Raw genomic sequence first — 16,400 nt, forward strand, 5'->3', positions numbered from 1 at the left:
CTGCCCAGATCCAGCGTTAATTAGCTACTTTCAGAAGCCTGAGTTAAGAGTTAAGGAAGAAATATGGCAACTCAATCGTGTTTGTGTGTGTGTGTGTGTGTGTGTGTGTGTGTGTGTGTGTGTGTGTGTGTGTGTGTGTGTGTGTGTGTGTGTGTGTCTGTGTGTGTGTGTGTGGACAGTGTGTCTTTGTGTGTCTTATTGGATGCATGGTCTACGTACATGTACTGTATGTACGTGTGCGTGTCTTCCTTTTCCCTTCAACAGGTGAGACAGTTCACATGGAGGGCACATTAATACTCACTGAGCACGTTTGACCTCAACAACACAGTGACAGGCAGGTTATTATCTCTCCGCCCTGTCCTGCACCAACAGTAAATCACACACACACCAGAGGCTAATGGAGGAAGAAGGATGTTGTCTTATTACAGTGATTCAATTAGGTATTCCCACAAAAACATTTCCTGTGCATTAGCAACGTAACAACAGGCCAATGCTGACTCACTCTGAACAGGCTTGTGTGTGTCCAGTGCTTGACTTGGACTGAAATAGGTGGTGGTACTCATGTTATATTAAGGTGCAGGAACTCCACAATACTTTTGAGCTAATATTCTGTAAGACGAACAGGACATCAAGCAGTAGAACACTTTAGGTGCTTGTACTCAGCTCCGGTGAGCTCCTGCCAAAGTCAAGGACTGTGTGTGTCCATGTGCATGCATTTGTGTGTGTAAACAAAGGGACAGGGGGATTTGAGATTCTTCAAAGTAGCCACCCTTTGCCTTGACAGCTTTGCACACTCTTGGCATTTTCTCAACCAGCTTCATCAGGTAGTCAGCTGGAATGCATTTCAATTAACAGGTGTGCCTTGATAAAAGTTCATTTGTGGAATTCCTTTCCTTCTTAATGCATTTGAGCCAATCAGTTGTGTTGTGACAAGGTCGATGTGGTATACAGAATATAGCCCTATTGGGTAAAAGACAAAGTCCATATCAAAGCTGTGAAGAACAGCTCAAAAAAAGCAAAGAGAAATGACAGTCCATCATTACTTTAAGACATGAAGGTCAGTCAGTGCAGAAAATGTCAAGAACTTTGAAAGTTTATTCAAGTGCAGTCGCAAAAACCATCAAGCGCTATGATGAAACTGGCTCTCATGAGGAACGCCACAGGAAAGGAAGACCCAGAGTTACCTCTGCTACAGGGGATAAGTTCATTAGAGTTACCAGCCTCAGAAATTGCAGCCCAAATAAATGCTTCACAGAGTTTAAGTAACAGACACATCTCAACATCAACTGTTCAGAGGAGACTGTGTGAATCAAGCCTTCATGGTCGAATTGCTGCAAAGAAACCACTACTAAATGACACAAGAGAAACTTGCTCTGGTGGAAATATGTACTTTGGTCTGATGAGTCCAAATTTGAGATTTTTGATCTCCGTAAGTGTGGTTCCCGCCCTGAAGCATGGAGGAGGTGTGATGGTGTGGAGGTGATTTGCTGGTGACACTGTCAGTGATTTATTTATAATTCAGGCACACTTAACCAGCATGGCTACCATAGCATTCTACAGCGATACGCCATGATAGTCCCATCGCTTATTGGGACTATCATGTTTTTCAACAGGACAATGACCCAACACACCTCCAGTGTAAGGGCTATTTGACTAAGAAGGAGAATGATGGAGTGCTGTATCAGATGACCTGGCCTCCACAATCACCCGACCTCAACCCAATTGAGATGGTTTGGGATAAGTTGGACCACAGAGTGAAGGAAAAGCAGCCAACAAGTGCTCAGCATATGTGGGAACTCCTTCAAGGCTGTTGGAAAAGCATTCCAGGTGAAGCTGGTTGAAAGAATGCCAAGAGTGTGCAAAGCTGTCATCAAGGCAAAGGGTGGCTACTTTGAAGAATCTCAAAGTATATATTTAGATTTGTTTAAAAAAAATTGGTTACTACATATGTTTTATTTCATAGTTAAGGTGAGGTGAGTACCGTCATGTGAGTACCTTCATGTGCAGAAGAGATACGTTCAAACATTATGTAGCCCTTATTAAGGCTTTATGAATGCAGCCTACTGTAAGGTGTTACCAAGACCTTTCTCCCATGGTATTTAGGCATCATCTTACCTAACATTGAAGATAATTATCACATGGTATAGCATTATCTCGTAAATAAACAAAATGCTTGATACCAGCAGTTGAAAACATCCTTTCATCATTATGACATGAAACCCTTTGCAGGTTTTAAATGTGATTACCTAGTAGACTAGACTGGACACATTAAGAATGTCTTAAAAAAAGGTTTCATGAAAAAAAAGTGGCTTCAAACACAGCATCGTTCACGGCAGTCAGAGTTTAGCTGGAGGCAGTTGTCTGCATACCTAAGAATCAACCGCCTTGAACATCATAATTGAGTCTAATTACGACAAACGAGTCTGAGACACGTCTGGAGCTGGCTGACAACTCTGATTATTTCTAGGTGTTGACATGCTCTCTGACAGAAGACGAGAGATTAAAAGGAGTGTCATTACAATGCACTAGCAAGGAAGTCACTGTTGATAATTCAAGTGAGGAACCGGAAGTGTTCCAGCTGTCCATGCTCAATCATGTGAGATCAGTGGGCTTGCCAACAAAGCGTGGCATAATTACACCAGATAACAGAAACAAGCATTTTCAGGTTAACTATTCATTATTGTTACTGCTTTCAAAGGCATGTAAAGGCGGAGCCCTCTTTTTCAGGCCATATTATATCAAATATTTTGCATATCTGCACACCAGACCTTGATGTATTTGTAGACGTAACTCCTGCCTGCAAACACCTAGTGCTGAGCGATTATCTGAAATGTAGGTTATTTCTCGGTTTTTAAACGACTAATTGATGACATAGGTTCAATTATTTGAATTCCATTTGGTGTGGTTCGGGGTTTTTCTGTGACCGTAATGCGGACATCGTACAGCTCCTCTCGAGATAAACACTCACGTGTTTGACAACAGCTGGTAATTGACGCGCTGTACTTAAATGACCTATGGCGGGAGTCAACGCAATCACGCACTAGATCATGCATTCGGAGTAATGTTTTTGAGATTTCACATACTATAACGCTTTCTTTTTTTTCTTCCCCTAACCTGCAGTGCAAAAACAAAAAACTGAATCCCAAGACAGGTAGATGAGACATGGCACTGGCTTTTCAAAACCTGGAATGTGTTTTGACTCAAAGGGATGGATGGAGGGACACGCCCTTACCCGCCTCCCTCTCTCTGTCCATCTGTCTGTCTGTCTAGCTAGCCTGGCTTTAGGGGAGCAGGTGTGGGGCACTCACACCACCTCTTATCTCTTCATATACTGTATCTCCCCATCTAATCCGCTTCAAGGTCTCACCTTTCAACTAGCATAACCACTGGACCTTGACAGGATATATGGGTTTCAACCACACTAGCCAAAGACCTGCATTGTTAAATTACATACCATCAGAGTCTCCGCAGTCATTTTAGGGATTCGATTCATGTTGCCACTGAGGTTTTCAATGATGATTTTCAATTATGGATGATGTCCTTGTGATTTCCTAACTGAGAGACCTGTCATCTGACAATACTGCTCATCCCTATCATCTGGCTTGGGGGGCTATGGAGTGGTACAAATCCCTGTGAGGGGGAGGGTGTGGCTGTGGATTCAGATCTGTGTTGAGACTCCCTCAACAACCAACCTCTACCTCTAAATAAAGCTTCACCTTACCAATCAAACGTGAAACATTCAACTTAAGCAAGTTTATGCTCTGGGGGCCCGTGAACTTGACCTGAAGACATGATTCCACCAGTATACAGACTACACACGTTAAAGGCAACCTGCCAGATTTACAGCATTTGAGATCGACACACATCTACACACACACATACACACACCACATTATAGTACATATATACACGGTAAGGAATCTTTCTGCACATCCATTGGAGAGTCATTCTTCCCTTCACTTTATGTCTGTTTATGTTTCAATAAGTGATTGAGTATTACTCTCTAGAGGCAGTTGTGAAGAGAATCATTTGTTTTTGAAAAGTGTTCATATAAACTGCATATAGTACCACAAAGAATGTTCGTATATAATGCCTACAATGTATTTCATCTACTCTGATTGATCTTCCAGTCAGGTGAGTGTGTCCCTGTGTAGCTGTAAAGTCTGGCACGCTAGATGAATCTATTCTAAACAAGACCAGGGCTACACCTAAATCTTCTTTATAATATTTAGATATAAGCTGTGGATTCTCCCCACTAAAAATAAATCCATTCTTTATTTATAGTGGACTTTACCCTGGTCTTCGGTAAACTGAAATTTCACAAATCTAAAATGATTCGTTAGGATGAACGGTACAGTTTAGGAACCAGGAGGACAGAAAGCAGCTATTCCATGCTTTCTCCTCATTTCCCCCATAGATGTTCGTTATAGAATTTGATCACTGCACGATACAGTGCATTTGGAAATTTTTCAGAAACCTTCACTTTGTCCACATTTTGTTACTTCACAGCCTTAAACAGAAACAGGATGCACCTAAGCTCAATTTCGAGTCTCATAGCAAAGGGCCTGATTACTTAAGTAAGTAAGGTATTTTTTAAGATAGTTTTTTAAAATACATTTCAAACATTTCTAAAAAACTGATTTTGCTTTGTCATTATGGGGTATTGTGTGTAGATTGTTGAGGATTTTTATTTATTTGATCCATTTTAGAACAAGGCTGTAACATAACAAAATGTGGAAAAGGGAAGGGGTCTGAATACTTTCCGAGTGCACTGTATATGTTTCCATACATACTCATATACACCACTCATTGTTCATAATGACAGTTCACCTCTAAGAATAACAATACCATGTCATGTGTGTTTGCTTACACGATACGGTAGACACTGTACAATGCGTTGACCCCCTAAGCGTCATAAATAGTCCCCCTACTTTAGTGCCGTGTCAGTGTTCGTGAGAACCTAGGAACAACATGGCTGGGTTTGTCTGGCCTGTCTGGCTCTAGACCAGGAGAGAGTTGGCACTGGACTTGGCATTGAGAGTTGGCACAGAGTGGTGCTGTAGCCTAGATTCTTACATTTTGGTGTCATCCTTCGACAGGAGAAATATACTGGATGGCAAGCGGTGGAGTAACCTCCTAAGAGGGCAACAAAGTTCAAGACCGTGTCAACCCAACACAGAACTGCCTTCTTGTACCACTAGTTTCCCCTGTTGCCTAGAGGGCTTAAAATCCTTAAGAGAGTAGGTCTCTCTCTGAGGCATTCCCAAAGATGCAAATATGAGGACCTTGTCAAGAGCTCGTCAATCAAATGAGTTCTGCTGCTGTACCCTCTGTGTGTTCTAACAGGCACCAAAGAAAGAGCTCCCCTTTAATCATCAGAACCATCAAATGCCCTTTTATCTGTCAAAAACACTGATCCTCACAGGTTACGCTGCGCAGGAGTACAATTCGCAGTCAGTCAAGCATGTCTGCACACACAGAACATGTTAAAAGTCACATCATCAAATATGCTTTGGGACTAGACCTTCAAAAGAGAATGGAAAAGTGATCACAGGCGTGCATACTTCAGAGCGAATGAGAAGGGGCCCACTGTGAAGCATCAGACACTAGGACTCTGGCCGTCCCCTAATTATTGCCTGGCTCATTAACTTTAAATATCCTCTTTTGGGATTCTGTTTTATTAGGAGCAGAGTGAAGTCGCCCCTCTAGACACCGGTCTTGAGTCAATTTGAGATTTTTCCCCACTAATTGGGAAGATTAGGTAGGATTGGGGGAGGGGTAGCTGATCCTTGATATGTACCTAGCGGAAACTTCACCCCCAGAGCTTTTAATTAGGGTTGGAGGTTCCTACAACTTCATGCTAGGTTTTGAATAGCAACAGCAGGATGACTGCAGTTATTACCTGACAAACATGTTTCACCTCTAGCTATAACCCGGGTTTTCACAAACCTCCCCCCCCGGGGGCACGTTTTTTTTTTTTGCCCTAGCACTACACAGCTGATTCAAATAACCAACTAATCATCAAGCTTTGATTATTTGAATCAGTTGTGTACTGCTAAGGGTAAACATGCACCCGGGGGGCAGGACCGAGTTTGGAAAACCCTGCTATAGAGAACTTAAAAACACATACACACTGTATATCTTTGGCACTGTGGCAAAGAACAACAACCCAGATTTCACTGGTGGGACGACTGCATGGGCTCCCTTTGATACATATGCAGTACCGTATAACATGCTACTTTTATTGTAAAAAAAAAAACATAAATCAGCATCAGTGCACTGAACTACCACGTGAACAATTATTGTAATGGCAGTAGTTCTGTAAATGTCTGTCCTTTGCATTAAATTCCGAACAAGTTAGAACAAAAGTGTTACATGATGTGTTCAACAATTGTAACGGTTTTCGTCCTCTTACTACCCCATGTCCAGGAGTCCAGAACCCTCTGCTCCTGGTTACCGCGCTGCTTGGTCAAGTTGTGGTGGGTGATTCTGTAACGGTTTTCGTCCTCCTCTTCTGAGGAGGAGTAGGAAGGAGCGGACCAATACGCGTGGTAAGTAAGTATTCGTCATATTCTTAATCAAAACTGAACACTACACAAACTGAAAACGAAACAGTTCTGTGTGGAAAACACCGTCATAGAAAACAATCACCCACCACCAAAATGGAGAAAACAGGCTACCTAAGTATGATTCTCAATCAGAGACAACGATCGACAGCTGCCTCGGTACTGTCGATGAGAACTAAGGTCAGAACGTGACAACAATAGAGTAGCCCCTGTCTGAATGTGAATGGCGAACAGGCAAAAGCCCTTGGCTTTGGGCATAATGGACTCAATATAAAGGACCATGAATAAGACATGTTTTCTCACCAAACTTGGTATTTGATACACAGTGGCTACAGAAAAAAACACCAGCAGAAACTTTAAAAAACGAAAATATAACAGAGAGACACAGAGATCAAATAACTATTTTTCTATGCCATCACAGTAACATTGGGTATATTCTGAAATCTCTTGAGACCTAATAACAATGTGTACTGGTCCCAATTCCAGCCATCATTTAATGACACTGTGCTAGCTACGGTAGTGGCGTAACCTTGGGATAACGCTAGTGTTATGGCTGAGCTTCAACTCACCACACCTGCTATATGGTTTCAACTTCACTGTGCTGAGTTAGCTGCTAGCGAGTTAGCATTAGAAAGGCTAACTCCAACTTCACTGTGCTGAGTTAGCTGCTAGCCAGTTAGCATTAGAAAGGCTAACTCCAACTTCACTGTGCTGAGTTAGCTGCTAGCGAGTTAGCATTAGAAAGGCTAACTCCAACATCTTGCACTGCAAGAAGCTGTGACTAAGCTGATACTTTACATGCTGAGAGATAGTACTGACATGGGCAGCTACAATAGGCACATTTCCATGCCAAAATTCAAGACAACATCCAGATGGACCAATAGAAGAGGAGTGTTATAAGTTTTTTTTTTAAACATCCACCCCTTAGGTGATTTTAGAAACAGGTGTGCTGCTTGGTCACCATGACTCAAATGCTTTCCCCTGGGCCGTCGTCTAATGCCTACTCTGGGAGCCAGTCAACATACCGTTACAGTCCAATGATGTATAAGAGAGGAGAGCAGAAAGTAAACATAAGATGGAGAAATGGGACCACACACACGTAACAGAAAAGAATGTCATCCATTTTTTTTCTCAGTGAATCCGATCCCTTCTTACTCTTTCAGCAGCACACCTGTTCCTAAAATCACCTCAGGGGCGGATTTCTTAAAAATGTAACACTCCTCTTCTATTGGTCCATCTGGATGTTGTCTTGAATTACATGTTCCATAGGGAGAAAAAGTTGTGAAACAGGGAGGTACTACCTGAACCTGTCCAATGAGGTTTTTCTACGATGTACCCTAATGAACACGACCCAGTCTAGAACATTCTCCGTCTCCCACTGTGAAGAGACTGAAGACTACTACTGCAGATTCAGCAGGTTCACTGGCTCATCGCTCTTGAAATATTTGTTATTTGTTTGGCATTGTCTCAAAAGATGAACACCAAAGAGAGTTCACTCTCTTCTCCTGCTTTGATAACATGGCAACATATTGCTCTCTTCCACACACACTCTCCAACACTCACTGTTTGGATAACCTCTGCATAAAAGTATGTGTTGTCCATGACTTCTGACATTATGTGGGATGCGGTCAGCTTCCCATGTCCAGCTCTGACTCCCACCCCCCAAAAATACAAGTGAAATCATAACAAAATGGACAGCTGTATTTTAACTGCAAACTCACAGGGTTCCCGCCTTTTGCCTTATCCCATGGTGGTACAAATTTCCCCTTCCATCCTCTTTCCCACATTTCAGGGAAAAAGTGGCCTCCAAAAGGATTTGTGTACTCAGGAAAAGGCAAAAATAACACTGAAGCACAAAAGTATGGGAAAGGCCATTAGGGACAATCTTATATTCGTGCCGCATTGACTGTGACGACAGAGCAAACCCCATGACATGCCTTCAGAAATATGAGATGTATGCTGGAACTCTCTCTCTCTCTCGCATTGTCTCTCTCCCAATGGCAATTCTAAAGATAGCCACCTTTAGAAGTATTCGAGAGCGGCTCTCTCCTTTTTTGGTGTACCCTAAAAGTGGCGTGAATCAATGCCAGGTAGTACACAGTACTATACAAGGGGTTGAGTGTGCCTGAGAAGCAGCCTTTCACCCATTGGGACAGATAAATCTTTTAAAGAAGGTTTTCCCAACAGATGGCCCGTGGGTGGTTTTATAAGGGCTTTATCGTAGTATGCTAATCCGGAAAAAAGTAGCAATGTAGTGTTCTTATAAAGAAGGTACTAAGCTAACATATGGAATTGTTTTAAGATGGTCATACCATGGATCATTTAGTTATTTGATTGTGAATTTAAGGACTCCTTTAGATATCAATATATTTTTGGGTGGGAGGATTAAAATATTGAATTTGGCCTTTACTACTATAGCCCATAGAAACGCATGAATAACACATTCATAAACAGCAAAAAATACATTTTAAAAATTGCTAATAAGGGATAAGGTGCCTGTCCGATATCTAAGAGATATAAGAAAGCCAGGAAATATATATATATATTTATTTATTTATTTTTTTACACATATTTAACCCTTTTGTTGGTACAAAACTACCTCCATACTTCCATTAGTCTGACATTAGTGGGGGTCTCATGGTCGGACAAACACGGCTGTAGCTCGGCCACCTTCCACCGCAAATGCGGAAGGCCGACATAGGCGGATGCGGTAGATTGAGATGCAGCCCACGCAAGCTTAAACTGACGAATTTTGATGGGGATTTTTGGTATTATGTTACTTAGATTGGCGCATGGGTTCAACAACAGGCTTTAAACATTTAAACAGGATTTAAACATTTTACACTTGAAAGCGCCTTAGATTAGCTAAATGGCTACCGCAAAGATAGAATAAAATAATGTAGTGTCCACTTTGTATTATTTCATGTGCTTCCCCATGAAAGATGCTAAGATGTAAATGACCTCGCCCAATAATACAGCTCTATATGGAGGAGGCATACAACGTATAATGGCGATAGGATCTTTTACAGTAGCTAATGGCTACTGTACAGTAAGTCCAGAGAGAAGAACATTGTCTGGAATGTAAACGGACACGACCAGAGTGCTCTGCTGTATGTTCCATGAAACAGCACAAACACACGCGCACATGCATGCACACGTGCACATGCACGCACAAACACAGTAAGGGAGTCAGTAGTCTGGTCTGCATTAGGCATTAGGGTTAAAATGCCTAATGTGCCTTAGATGAGCTGGGAGACGTTTGATGTTTCAGAAAACAGCATTCATTATTAAGCAGCAGTGTGTATTGATGGCAGTGGACGAGACACTGATTCTGACACGGGCTGAGCGATCTCCCCCGCTCCCACATTTCAACCAATCAAGTGAGCACCCCCGAGGGCCACTCCAGTACTTTCCAATACCTATACAGGCCGTCAGCTAAAAGGAGGGCTCTTAAGAGGCTCTGCAAGAGGGACTCCGTTGTTCCCTCACTTTTGATCCGAGATCCGAGATGCAAATGGACGTGGCTGAGGCCAAAGACAATATTTGACACGGCTGTCCCATCAGCCCTTTCCATCTCTGACAGCAGGCACCAGTTTAGCAGGCCTACCATATGAGTCTTATCTCCCAGAGAGAGAACACCTATACGGTGATATTTGATATAATACAGTAACTACTGTACATCTGAGTTTTCTCAAATGCAGCCCTCTGTAAAATATTATGTCTAAATATGGAACTTGGTGTAACTGTCAAATTCAATGTGTGTCATGTTCACCAGCAACTACAGAAATTGAACTTCTCTCCTTGTCTTCTCTCCAAAAGCTTTCAATTCGGCTTTTAGCTGCAGATTTGAATACAACATTCTAGGTATTGGGAGGCACAGTAACTGTACACTAGTGGAAATGTATTAATTATGGCCAACTTGTTTGAACATTAACAAAATAATTGTGTTCATTAAGAACTAAATGATTCTGGCTCTGTGGTTCATCTATAATGGCATTCAATCACATCTGCTGAATTAAATATACCAAACAAAAATATAAACGCAACATGTAAAGTGTTGGCACCAAGTTTCATGAACTGAAATAACAGATCCCCAAAATTTTCCATACGCACAAAAAGCTTATTTCTCTCAAATTTTGTGCACAAACTTGTTTACATTAGTGAGCAGTTCTCCTTTGCCAAAATAATCCATCCACCTGACAGGTGTGGCATATCGAGAAGCTGATTAATCAACATGGCCATTACACAGGTGCACCTTGTGCTGGGTACAATAGAAGGCCACTCTAATATGGGCAGTTTTGTCACACAACACAATGCCACAGATATCTCATGGTTTGAGGGAGCGTGCAATTGGGATGCTGACTGCAAGAAAATCCACCAGAGCTGTTGCCACAGAATTGAATGTTAATTTCTCTACCATAAGCCGCCTCCAATGTTGTTTTAGAGAATTTGGCAGTACGTCCAACCGGGTCATGTAACCACGCCAACCCACGACCTCTGCATTTGGCTTCTTCACTTCCGGGATGGTCTGAGACCTTGACAGCTGATGAAACCGAGGAGTATTTACAAAATATATCTATAATAAATCCCTTTTCTGGGGAAAAACTCATTCTGATTGGCTTGAATTGAGAACCGTGGCAGGAACCCAGGGCTGGTCTGAGGGGTCAGAGGCCCTCTGCCCCTGAAACTGGCGGGGGAACAGAAGAGAAGAGAGAAGCAGGCAGGCAGGGGGAGAAATGTCTGAGGAATGCTCGGCATCTCAGTCCATTATGGCTGCCTTGGTTATAGCAAAGGCCCAACCACATGTGCACACACACATGCACGCACGCACACAAACACTCTCTCAGAAAACTCACAGTACCGAACCCAGTTGACGGACCACTGTCCAGAAGTGTCTAGCTACTTGACAGTGAGGCAGGGGCGAGCACTCAACAGCGATTGGCCACCGTGTCTTTTGGAGTCAAGGAGAAATCATAAGGAGTGGTAGTACCAGGAAGGGCCTCCTCTTCCTTATCCTGCTCCTCCTGGACTGCTCGATGGTGACTAGCTGGTGTTGAGTGGTTTCTCTCAGGTCATTAACCCTCACCACAGGAACAGAAAGCAGTGTGCGTTTGATCCCAGAGCAGAAGTCAAGGGGTTGAGAACCACAATCACAATCGGCCGAGCTAGAGCGAGAAAGCTATGGAAATGACCAATGTCATGACGTGAAAAACCACAGTTCAATAAGCGTAATAACAGTTAGCGTTCTGTAGTACATGGTAAGTTCCTGATATACTTCATATTGCTGATCTACAATATACTCCACATAGAAGATTCAACTGATTCTCCACACAGTGATGAAAATCCACACAAAGAGTGTATCTTAGCTTCTTCCTGGAAAATCTTCACTAGAACATATGTTCTAGAAACAAAACAGCCTTCTAAACTCACATGGTCTAAAGTCATTTTCTGCCTTCACATTTGAGATGCTGTGGTTTGTCTTACCTCGCAAATCAGAAGCACGTACGGGAACATTCTATCTACGTTAGCAAACCTTTCTGAGAACCTTTTGATGTTAAAGTTAGGAGAACTTTCCCGTAATGTCAAGCAGCACTGATCTAGAATGTGGTTACAATGTTCTCAGAGTATACAGCATGAATGTTCAACACAAATTTCAATAGGCACATTTCCATTGCAAGAACATTCACGTGTCCAGTTTTATGAGCATTAGGAGAATATTCCATCAACTTTCCAACAAACATGGTTGCCATGTTCTCACAATATTAGATGTTAATGTTCTAGACACTGTTCATGGGAACATGGCAGCAACATTTCTGTGTATCATTTGTCAGGACATCAGGCCCTGATTTGATTGGTGAACCACTGATCCTTTCACAGCTCGTTTTGTCTGTTGGCAAGGTTAGGGATACTGACACACTGCATTTAACAGTGTTTTCAACTTACATATTTGACATACTTTGACTACATGGTGCATGTTAATTCATACAGTAATTATTGTTCAATATGTTCTCACCTGGGATTTGAACTCACAGCCTCATGGTTCACGGTATTCAGATCTTCCTGCTACACCACCATATCTGTGTCAGTTATCAGCTAATTTGGACTATCATTGATTTTGTTTCCTTAATGTTGTTGGGGCATATTAACCTGTTTTAATGATTCTCCTGAATCACTATGCTCAATAAAAGCTTTTTTTCTCGAGTGTACTTTTAACAGAGCTGAGATTTACTTCAAAGTGCATTCACCCTATTGCTTACACCTATCAAGTTGTTTCAAATTTACACAAGTGCGTAGGGAGGAGGGGATAGGGTGGTACTGGCCTAATAAGCACATGCCCTAGAGATATACGTTCTTGGGACAGTAGTGAGAGTGTTTGTCATCGGTGCTGGTGGCCTAGGTTTGAGACTCGCAAGGGGAGTCACCCTACTCTCACATTCTTAGCAACATACAGTATGTTAATGTCATTACTTGGCAACAGTTACAACACACCTATCTGTTCTAATTTAAATGTGTTTCTCCTTGAAAGAATGTAGAATTCTAGATAGCTGAGCATCTCAAAGAGAACTCTGTCGTCTTTTTAAAAATCCACAGCACATATAACATTTGGAACAAACGTGTCTCTGATTCACATCAGTTCTAGTCGTTGCATTTCAATCTGAAACAATGCTAATTTGTTGACAAAACATGGACCAGGTCACAGTGTTGCTTCTGATAGAAACATAACCAGAACATGGTTGCCATATTCTCAGAATATCAGAAATGTGTATGTTTACAGTAGCATGTCTGTACTTTCTCACATTTGACATTTAAGCAATGACGATGACAGTCATTTGATTTATTTAACCTTTATTTAACTAGGCAAGTCAGTTAAGAACAAATTCTTATTTACAATGACGGCCTACCCCGGACAAACACGGACGACACTGGCTCAATTGTGCGCCGCCCTATGGGACTCCCAATCACGGCCGGATGTGATGCAGCCTGCAGTTATACCAAAACACTACACAGCACAGAGTTCCATCTCCAAATTTTAAAGGGACACTTCAGGATTTTGGCAATGAAGCCATTTAGCCATTTATCTAATTCCCCAGATGAACCCGTGGATAAAATGTTTATGCTTCTGCGTGAAGTTTGAAGGAAGTTGCTAACTAGCGGTCGCACAATTGCTGACTAGTGTTTAACGCAATGACTGGAAGTCCATGATAACTCCTAGCATACTAGTAGATACCATAGACTTCCAGTAATTGTGCTAAAGAATATTTGATTGATTATAGTGATTCAGGAGTAACATTAAAACAGGTTAATATGCCTCACCAACATTAGGCAACTATACAGAAAGCCCTTAAATTGCTGAAATAAGTCAATAAAATCAATGATGAGAATACTCAGATTAACTGATAACTGACATGCTGGCATAGCAGGAAGATCGGAATACCGTGAACCAAGAGGTTGTGAATTCAAATCCCAAGTGCGGACATGATGTTTAATAATTACTGTATAAATTAACATGCACAGTGTAATCGTGTGTTAAATACAGTGCATTCGGAAAGTATTCAGACCCCTTGTTTAGTTACATTACAGCCTTCTTTTAAAATGGATTGAATCGTTTTCCCCCCTCATCAATCTACACACAATACCCAATAATGACAAAGTAAAAACAGGTTTTTCGAAATCTTTGCAAATGTATAAAAAATAAAACACTTGAAACATCACATTTACATAAGTAATCAGACCCTTTACTCAGCACTTTGTTGAAGAACCTTTGGCAGTGACTACAGCCTTGAGTCTTCTTGGGTATGACGCTATAGAAGCTTGGCACACCTGTATTTAGGGAGTTTCTCCCATTCTTCTTTGCAGATCCTCTCATTCTCTGTCAGATTGGATGGGGTCCTGATTACTCTGGAACAGGTTTTCATCAAAGATCTCTCTGTAGTTTGATCCGTTCATCTTTCCCTCGATCCTGACTAGTCTCCAAGTCCCTGCTGCTGAAAAACATCCCCACAGCATGATGCTGCCACCACCATGCTTCACCATAGAGATGGTGCCAGGTTTCCTCCAGACGTGATGCTTGGCGTTCAGGCCAGAGTTCAATATTGGTTTCAGCAGACCAGAGAATCTTGTTTCTCATGGTCAGAGAGTCTTTATGTGCTTTTTGGCAATCTCCAAGTGGGTTGTCATGTGCCTTTTATGGAAATTTTCATAATTATTGTGTAAATCTATGGAAGGGGGTGAGAACCATGATCCTCCTAGGTTTTGTATTGAAGTCAATGTACCCAGAGGAGGACGGAAGCTAGCTGTCCTCCTGCTACACCATGGTGCTACCCAACAGAGGTTCTGTTGAGGCTACTGTAGACATTCTTTGCAAAACAATGTGTTTTAATCAATTATTTGGTGACGTGAATATATATATATAGCATAGTTTTATCTAAAAAGGATAACTTTTTAAATGTTTCACTATTTTTATTTTTATGAAATTCACTGAATTTCCTCCTATGAGGAGCCACCACAGGTGAGTATCCATAACCTTGCCAACAGACAAAGAGTTAAACATGGATCGGTGGTTCACCAATCAGGGCTTTGATTGGCTCGGTAAAAAGATGTGACGTATAATATATTTTTCTTTGAACACATGAATGTTTTTGCAATGTTCCCATGAAACGTGTCTAGAACATTAATATATTGTTATCTGACACGTCAACCATGTTCTGTGTATGTTTGGTGGGACGTTGATAGAATATTCTCCTAACCCAAAGACAATTGGACACATGTATGTTCTTGCAACGTTCCCATGAAACATGTCAAGAACATTAATTTCTTAAGTCCCGAGAACATGGTAACCGCAAGTTATGTTTGACATTAACGGAATGGTCTCTTGAAAACATTCCTTGCACATCACAGGAACATTCCTATCAAAACCTAAAGAGACTCTTAAGGGAATGCTGTCTAAAGTTGTGGGAACGTTTGCTGTTAGCTGGTACGATCCCGCTGTGTTAGTGTTTGCAATGCCATCAGTTGTTACTCAGCAATGTCACCTACATTTCCTATACCACTTTGTATGGTGATTCCTGAAAAGTGCCAGACTCAAACAAACACATATTTAGTGTATAAAAGGTCAATTAGGGTCAAAAAATAAATGCAATCTCACTCATTTAGCCCATTGTCTACTCTATCTAAGAGCATTATTCAATTTGATCTGGCTCCATGAGCTTAATGCTTAGACAGAGACAGGGCAGAAGGACCATTTTACCAAACACAAAGCCGCTGAGTGGCCTCAGATTCCAGCAAATCGCGTAATGAGCTCCAGGCTTTAGATGTGGCTTCCACACAACACAATTCATGTGACAGTGGACACGGGACAGTGAAGAACACAGAACAGAACAGGCCTCTTTCATTCATGGCACAAGCAGGCTGTTAGAGCTACCTTAGGTGTGTTAGCACTTGATATCTCTATCAAGTGTATATGTATCTCCATCCAAATTTGGACGGTTGCATGGAATGTTTACAAATGTCATTTAGTTGTCGTTAAGATCAAAGTGTGTGTGCATGTGTGCCTTTCTGCTTCTCTCTGCATCTGTGTCTGTGTGTCGTCAGCTGAGGGGGTGAAAAGTTGAAACAAATGTCACTCCCTTGGTTCACACAGACTCACAGAGCACAGCTGTCATGCCTGACTCTCTCTGATCCGTTATCATCACAAGTCTATGGAAGGGGGTGAGAACCATGAGTAGAGCTATATTATCTAATAACCACATGAATACATTGAGAGGTGCTTGGGCACAAAATATGCCAATTACTGAAACAAATGACCTCAACTGCTCCTGAGGGGCAAAGAGGAAA

At 41.8% G+C, this 16,400-nt stretch overlaps 1 protein-coding gene across 4 annotated transcripts in view; it reads right to left on the reverse strand.

Moving 5' to 3' along the window:
• LOC112244714 (cell surface glycoprotein MUC18) overlaps positions 1-16,400 on the reverse strand; it is a 44,759-nt gene that overhangs the window by 17,650 nt on the left and 10,709 nt on the right. The window lies entirely within an intron of this gene.

The sequence above is a fragment of the Oncorhynchus tshawytscha genome, linkage group LG13, assembly GCF_018296145.1.
Source record: "Oncorhynchus tshawytscha isolate Ot180627B linkage group LG13, Otsh_v2.0, whole genome shotgun sequence".
NCBI lineage: Eukaryota > Metazoa > Chordata > Actinopteri > Salmoniformes > Salmonidae > Oncorhynchus > Oncorhynchus tshawytscha.